The following is an 8742-nucleotide window of genomic DNA, read 5'->3' on the forward strand; positions in this document are numbered from 1 at the left end:
ATTCAAAGCAGTACATAGTGAAAACTTCTTGTACCAACAAATTAAAAAAAAACAATGGGCACAGTAGTGAGGACTCCAATGGGATTCATTATGTACCTGGCACTGTATTAAGCACTGGGGATGCAAAGAAGGGCAAAACCCAACCTCTGTTCTCAAGGAACTCACAATTTAAGAGAAAATTCAAAAACTCTTTAGGCAAATTCCTATGATACTGGAATGACCTTCAGTTGCCTATCATGGTGAAATGGAAATTTTCAGCTTCATGTAGAGCATTCATTTTGAATTCTGCTATGTGTATTGAAATACTATTTAAAGCCTACCACATAAAACTCCTCAAATATAGCTTATTCCTTTTAGAACAGGAAAATTAAATATTATCTTCTGTCTCAGATCAGCCCTGGATGCAGCATAACCAGAAGACTATTTTGGTCAGGATTCTGAGGGTTAAAAATATGCCTAAAAATAAAACTTACTCATGAAAATTATTAATGTAATCTAGAGCTATTTAGGAACTGTTGAATAGAAAGTAACCTACATAGGTCTCTTGGATTGAGAAAAAGCTGAGCAAAAATATTTAGGCCTAAGTGAGACTTGGTAGATATAATAAAAATGTTTAATTGATAGTTTTTATTTTAAACAGCAACAGCTAGGTGACTCAATAGCTTGGAATCAGAGAAGCATAGAAAGATATATGATTTAATGCAAAGTGAGTAGAGCCAAGAAAACTATTCACAATGACCACAAAATTACAGTGAACAATCACAAAACAATAAAAATGAATTCTGCAAAATTAGACATAACAATCATGGTTCCTAAAAAAAGTTTTTGCCCTATTCCTTTGTAGAAAATGGAAGTACATGAATGTAGACCATTATATATACATATACATATATATGTATATATGTATGTATGTATGTATATATGCTTACTAATTTTTTAGACTATACATGTTGTAATGTTCTGGTTAGTTTTCTGGAGGCCTTGGGACCAGCCTTCGTTTCAGCAGAATAATCACCCCAAGAATAGTCAGGAATAAAGTCCAAAGTCTTTATTAATTCCTTCACAGTCTGTATCCTTTGGCTGGGACCCAGCTAGCTTTTTAGAGGCCCTCTGGAATGGGTCTTGGTTTCCATGGAGGAAGTGCAGGAGGCAGGAGAGCCACCAGAGGCTGGTCCAAGATAGAATCTCTTCTCTCTCAAAGTGCAGGAGGCTGGAGAGTTACCAGGACAGTATCTTGAAGTCTGTCTCTGGCTGAGTTTGTCCCCAGTTTATATATTCTATGACAATTACATCATTACAGTATACTGAGTATAAACCAATCATTATATCACTAGGGAACCATTATTTGTTGTAAGATTAAATCAATCATATCGAACTAGAGAACTCACATGCTGAACTAAATAACCATTTTCTTATCAATTCTACTGAGTTAACACCTTGTCGTAGGATTAAATCAATCATACTGAGCTTTAAGTATATTTCTCCAAAATTCCTGCCCTTTACAACATGCATATTTTATTTTTACATGTTTCCCTATAAGTCATGTGGGAAAAAAAATCAGAAGAGGAAAAAAAACATATGAAAAAAAGGAAAAAAGTGAAAATAGCATATTTTAATCTGCATTAAATTTCCATAGTACTATCTCTTGATGTGGATGGCAGTTTCCATCCAAAGTTTATTGGAATTGCCTTGGATCATTGAATTACTGAGAAGAGCCAAGTCTATCATTGTTGAACATCATACAATCTTCTTGTTGCTGTGTGTAATGTTTTCCTGGTTCTGCTTGCTTCATCCAGCATCAGTTTATAGAAATCTTTCTAGACTTTTCAAAAATCAACCTGTTTATCATTTTTTTTATAGCACAATAGTATTCCATTATTTTCTTAAACCATAACTTATTCAGCCATTCCCCACTTGATGGGCATCATCAATTGGGTGGCAATTCTTTGCCACCACAAAAAGAGTTGCTCCAAACATTTTTGCACAACATTACATATATTTTCCAGACTTTTTTCAATGTTGTAGTAAGTCTTGATTTTTTCCTCCTTTAAAAAAATGTATTATTTGTTAAATGGGATGGTTCTCTGGGAAGGAAGGGGAAAGGATATAGGGAGAAATTGTGATGAGGCAAAACTATAAAATATCAGAAAATTTATTTGGAAAATGAAAATATCAGATTTTGGCCTTAATAAACAATGACTATATTTGTTATCCTTTATAATGAGCCTCTAATACCTCATTATGGCAGGGACATGATTTGTTTTGTGTGGAAGTTATATCCTAGACATGTCTAATTATCTATGTTTCTAAAGCAGGAGTTCTTAATCTGATCAGGTATATAGATATGATCAATACATAGATATATAAATGCATGATGATATATAAATGCAATAGTTATAGATAACGTTTTAATATAATTGGTTTCCTTGGCAATCCTCTGTATTTTAAAACATTATTCTGAGGAATCCATGCTGAAAAGGTTCATGACAAAATAGACCTTGTGCTTAAGCAGATTAGACTTTGCTAACATGAAAAAAAAAAATCCAAGTTGGAAAAATATCCCTAAGTTAAAGAATAAGCAGGATCATACAAAGCACCTGCCAGACCTGTATCACTTATTCTAAAAACGTTCCATTAACTTGGTCATTCAATTCCCAATAGCCGTATCTTCATCGATCTCCTAACTTTGTACTTTCTTCTCCAAGCATTGTATGAGCTGTACCTCCAACTCTCTTTCAACTCTGTACCATTCCAACTTAGCTGTAAAACTATAAATTGGTCATCCGTATTCCTCATGAGATGAGAATATAACTGTGATACTAGCTTTTGTATCTATGTTCTAATTCTCCCCTGTAGACACAAATTATAAAAATGCCTTGATTAAACCAGGAAAATAGAGTACTAAATTAATGCTTTGACAATGGAAAAAAGAAACAAAACTTTTTTAGGTCCTTTCAAGCTTAAATGGTTTTAAGCATAAGCCTGTTAACAGATTGTTTCTATTATTTGAGGACCAACAGAACTAAACACAGAGAAATTAATCATTTCAATTGCTGGCCAAGGTATTACTTGCTATTGCCTGACAGAGAGGCAGTTAGGTGTTGCAATGGATAGAGTACTGGCTTAGAGTTAGGAAGACTCATCTTTCTGAATTCAAATCTAGCTTTAGACCGACACTATGTGCCCTGGGCAAGTCACTTAACTATTCGCCTCAGTTTCCTTATCTGTAAAATGAGTTGGAGGAGAAAATGTCAAACTAGTAAAGTATATTTACTTTAAACTCCAAACAAGGTCATGAAGTAGTCACTTAATCTTGTTTGCCTCAAATTCCTCATCTGTAAGATGAACTGAAAAAGAAAATGGCAAACCACTCCAGTGGTCTTTGCTTAGAAAACCTCAAATGGAGTCACAAAGAATTAGATGTCACAGAACAATAACAACAGCATTTTTTTCAGCCAGAACCAGTGATGATGATCATGTATTGAAGGCTTATAATCTGTATGGAGAAGTAACTACACTGATGAAAACACATATTTTATCATATGTTTTAGAAATTAAAATGCTCTCCTAATTACAGGCTATTCATAATTAATCAATCAATAAATATTTATTAAATGTTTACAATGTGCCACTCTTCTAAGTGCTGTGTGCCTATCCTATCCAAAGTGGGCAAGGAAGAAGCCTTGAGCTATTGTGAGGTTATCTGAAAGATTTTTTAAAAATATGTTGATAATTATATTTTAATATAATTGGTTTCCTCTATAATCTTGTATATTTTATTCAATGTACTGAAAAACAATGTTTTGAAAAGGAGTCCAAAGTTTCCACCGGAGTGCCAAAGAGAACTATGACACAAATAAGTTGATGATGGGAATGCTTTTAGAATATTTTGAGGTAGTGAACTGACCTGATTAAAAGGATGCTATAAATGGCACTCACCCTCTGCAGTAATGAGTCCTGAAATGTCATTGAGTCATATTGACTAGAAGACCATCAATTTCATCTGACATTATAAATATCCTTTGTTACTTAGGGATAGGATGACATATAAGAGAAATAAAAATGCCATTAATTCAGGTGATTTGGTGGGAAGCTGAAATAAATCCAGCCTGATTTCATATGATGTAAGGGCATATTTTCCATACCTGTTGGTAGATAGCCTCTTTGGTTAGAAAAGAGATTTAACCATTGAATTATTTGAAGAGTAACAGTTCTAACTTCCAAGGGCAACAGATTAGAATTGTGTTAAATGTCAACAGATGTTGGCAGAAAATCATTTGTAAGCTTTTAGTGCTCAGCATCTGTTGGAATTTTGTCTTTTCCTCTTCTTCCTAGATTATTTCACCTCCAAGGTTGACTTAAACTGCTGATGATAGTGAACAAGAATTAATTATATAAGTGAGGCAGCAAGTTCTAATGGGAAGAGCGATGGCTTCTAAAACAGAAAATCTGCACTGCTGGTGCTTCTTTTTTTGAGGGGGAGGGGAGGTTAGAACAAATCATTTAACTTCCATGTTTTCTCATCTGTGAAAGGAAAGGTTGAACACTCAATTCCCACCCAGCTCTCTCTATTTGATCCATGATAGGGGTTCTTAACTTGGGAGCCTCAATTTTTTTTATCTAATTTATTTTTTGTTATGTTTTAAGGCCTGAATTGTCTTTCTTTCTCTGTACCCTTCACTAGAGAAGACCATCATTTTTCTCTCACACACATGCACAAACACAACTATACATATATGTATATATACACATGTATATATATGTGTGTTACATTATTTATATATATGTATATATTACATATGTACACAAATATATATATATATATATATATATATATATATATATATATATATATATATATATATATATATATATATAAAACTATACTGTGCAAAAAAAAACAAAACAAAAAAAAAACAACTCTTAAGAACTTTAGTTCTAGGAGATGGCTACTAAGGTCCTGGCAGGCTAGAGATAAATGATCCTGAGAGCATTTTTAATGCTGAACTAAATAGGTTTTTTTTTTTCATATCTGAAAAGAGGAAAGGAGAGTTCTATTAGTCAAAGTATTTGGCCCTGAGTGAATATTAAATGTCATTCAGGACATTTGGCTCTGAATGAATACTTAATATCTCTCAGGCTAGTAAAGCAAAAACAGGAGTTATTTTTACCATTTCTAAAATCTTTACTTTTAGCATCCCTTAGGATTCAAGATGGCTGTATCTGGCCATTATTGCTAATAATAACTCACATTTTATATACAAAAATCCTGTGAGGTGGCTTGTGCAAATAATATCCCCATTTTATAGATGAGGAAATTGCAGATTTGTAGAAATTAAATGACTCATCCATAGGTACCTAATTAGTAAATATTGATGCTTGGATTTGTTTTATAATGAATTCCATCTTTTATTTTGCAACACTCATTGCTTTTTTTATAACACTATATTCTGTCTTTAGAGGAAACATTAATAGCCTCTCCAGCTTCCAGGTTCTTCTGCGGGCTTTTTCTTATTTTCTGATTAATTTAGTATTTAAGTCTGTTTCTGGTGAATTTTCAGGGTCCTTCATTCACAACAGCTTATTACTACTAGTAAAGAAGACTACCATTTCTTCAGGACTTTGCCACATCAACAACTGGGATAAAATATCTAACAGCCAATAAAAATTTTCCTTTAAGAGCTACAATTTTTGCAAGTTTTCTTAGATTATAATACCTACTTTCAAAAACCATAGAATTAAAAACACAAGAAAAGAGAGAAATGAAATGTGTGTTTATATGGCAAAATCAAATTCATTAACATGAAACCAACTAGGTGGCGCAGTGAATAGAGCACCAGCCTTGAATTCAGGAGGACCTTAGTTCAAATTTGGTCTCAGACACTTAACACTTCCTAGCTATATGACCCTCGGCAAGTCACTTAACCCCAGCCTAAAAAAAAAATAAAAAAATAAAAAAAAAGAAAGAAAGAAAGAAAAGAAAAGAAAAGAAAGAAAGAAAGAAAGAAACTAACTCATGGCTGAGAAACCAACTCAGTTTGTTTTTATTGTCAAAATTAAACTTCTTTGTCAGCCTACTGTCAATAGAAGCACATTCACACACAAACATTACTGACACAAAATGAAAATATCAAAATCATTCATTGTCCCAAGTAATTTGCATATTGTTAGGGCACTTCTAAGTCTGTTTCTTTATCTGTACATCAAGGTAGCTGGACTAAAAGTGTTAGGATTACTAAGTGAGAACTGAGGTTGTCTGGACAGTGACAAGGTGAGAATTCAGGTTTTCTGGACAATTACAAGGTGAGAACTCAGGTTGACTTGATAGAAGGAGCAAGCCCATTGGCTGAAGTGGTTCTTCCCAGAAGCCCTTGCATTATCCCACGCCCATTCTCTGGGAGGATAAAGAGGACAGCACTCCAGGAAGAGAAGAAGACTCTGAATTGCATCAGGCTTGACGGGGCTCTCTGCAGGAAGGGAAGTCACTTCTTTGGACAAGAGTTAACAGCAACTGCCTGGAGACAACGGTTCGTTACAGGAAGAAGAATCTGTCTGAGAGATTTGAGTAGACACAGCAGATCTCTTCCCAGAGAGCGATCCAGCAGCTTCTGGAGACGACAGCTCGCTACAATTGGCGTCCACACGTGGGGCAAGGACTTTTGCTTATCCTGACAAGAGGAGCTAGACCAGACCTTCGCAATTTGGCGCCCGAACAGGGACAGACACGGTCCTGATTCCAGTGGAAAAGCTTCCGATCTAGATCTCAGTCTCTCTGACCCAGAACCGTGAGTAACGAGGAAACTTTGTTAAAGATTAAGTGAGCGTGCTAATAGATAAATAAGGAACTTAACTTGTTAAGGGCTAAACCAGGAATCTCTTATAGTGAAATGGGGCAAACACCTTCTGTTCAAGGAAAATGTTTAGAGAGCATCATCAAGGTTATGAAAAGCCAAGGATTGATTATAATTTTGGAAGAGATTACTGAACTTTTAAGAACTGTGAAGGTTATATGTCCTTGTTTCTCTCTGGAAAAAGAATTGGATCCAGATGAGTGGAAGTTAGTAGGAGAGCAATTAGGTGAACACTACAATTGTCTTTGTGACATTTTACCCTTTGGTTCCAGACCAAACTCAGTTTCCAAAGATACAATTCATACCTACAATTTAATCCAAATGGCTTTAAAAAATGTTATTCTAAAGGAAGAGGTGAAAGAGCAAAATGGGGAGGTGTCAACTAAACTAGGTGAAAAGGATGAATCAGATAACAATGAAGTTAAGTACAATTCTGAGCAACAGCAACAGGAGCACCTCCCATCTCCTCCCTCAATTAACCCTTCAGGGGTGGAGCAAGAAGGAGGAGAGGAAGAGGCAGAAACACAAACAGAATTGTCTGTGAAGCAGTCTAAGCCTATGACAAGATTAGAAAAAGCATTGGTTAAAGCTAAGAAAGAAGGACAGGATATAAGTGACTTTATACATGCATATCCTGTGATTGAAAATATTGATTCTGTAGGTCATAAAAGGAGAAGATATGCACCTTTAGATTTGAATAAAATTAAGGATTTGAAAAAAGGTTGTACCCTTTATGGGGCTACATCAGCTTATGTCAAAATGTTACTAGATGGTTTGTCTTATGAAGTCCTAACCCCAAATGATTGGAAATCCATAGCAAGGATATGCCTGGAACCTGGAGAAAATTTATTATGGCTTTCGGAATTTCATGAATTATGTAGAATTCAAGTCAGATGCAATTTGGAAATAGGAGTTAACACACAATTCACTTTTGAGCACTTAGCTGGTGAAGGTCAGTATGGAGAGAATTCGGAACAGATTAATTATACCATGACAATATATGAACAAATTGCTAAGGCTGCAATAAAAGCTTGGGGTGTCCTTCCTGGACAGAAAGATCGTGGAGAGGCTTTCACTAAAATACAGCAAGGTCCCAATGAACCTTTTGCAGATTTTGTGGGACGTTTGCAAACTGCTGTCAAAAGAACTATTGGAGAAAATTCAGCTACAGAAATAATGACCAGACATCTGGCTAAGGAAAATGCCAATGAGATTTGCAAAAGAATTATATGGGGATTAGACAAAGATGCTCCTTTAGAGGAGATCATAAGACGCTGTGCTACAGTGGAAACAAATGCTTTTTACACCCGGACAATGATGAAGCAAGGGCCTTCTAGAGAAACTCGGCGATGTTTTCAATGTGGAAAAATTGGGCATCTAAGAGCTCAGTGTAGGTATGGAGATACAGTGAGAAGACAGGGTAAAAGAAGACCTAAAACCCCATGTCCAAAATGCAACAGAGGACTCCATTGGGCATCAGAGTGTAGAATAATTCAGGGAAATGGGATGAGGGGCCCAGGTCCAGGGCCCCAGGCAAAAAAGACTTGGGGCATGATGGCAGCTGATGTTACATCCAAAGAACCTTTAGAAGGCCAGGACTCTGATTTAATCAACCAGCAGAAAAGCAATCACATGGCAGAAAGGGATTACCTGATAAGTGAGTCAAAAGGCAATCAGATTGCAAAAATGGATTACACTTGGGGAGAATACAGGCCTTTTAAACCAACAGGGCTGTGTCCAGTGCAAACAATTCCAATGTAATTGCCAGATGATGAAAAGAGATTTAGAAAGTGGTAAATAGAAGGTAATTAGATAGGTTAACTGCCTGGGAGAGAGGGTTTGCCTGTATTTCTTCAGCAGGAGAAGGAATCAGATGGGTGCCAACGAGTCA

The sequence above is a fragment of the Sminthopsis crassicaudata genome, chromosome 5, assembly GCF_048593235.1.
Source record: "Sminthopsis crassicaudata isolate SCR6 chromosome 5, ASM4859323v1, whole genome shotgun sequence".
Taxonomy (NCBI): domain Eukaryota; kingdom Metazoa; phylum Chordata; class Mammalia; order Dasyuromorphia; family Dasyuridae; genus Sminthopsis; species Sminthopsis crassicaudata.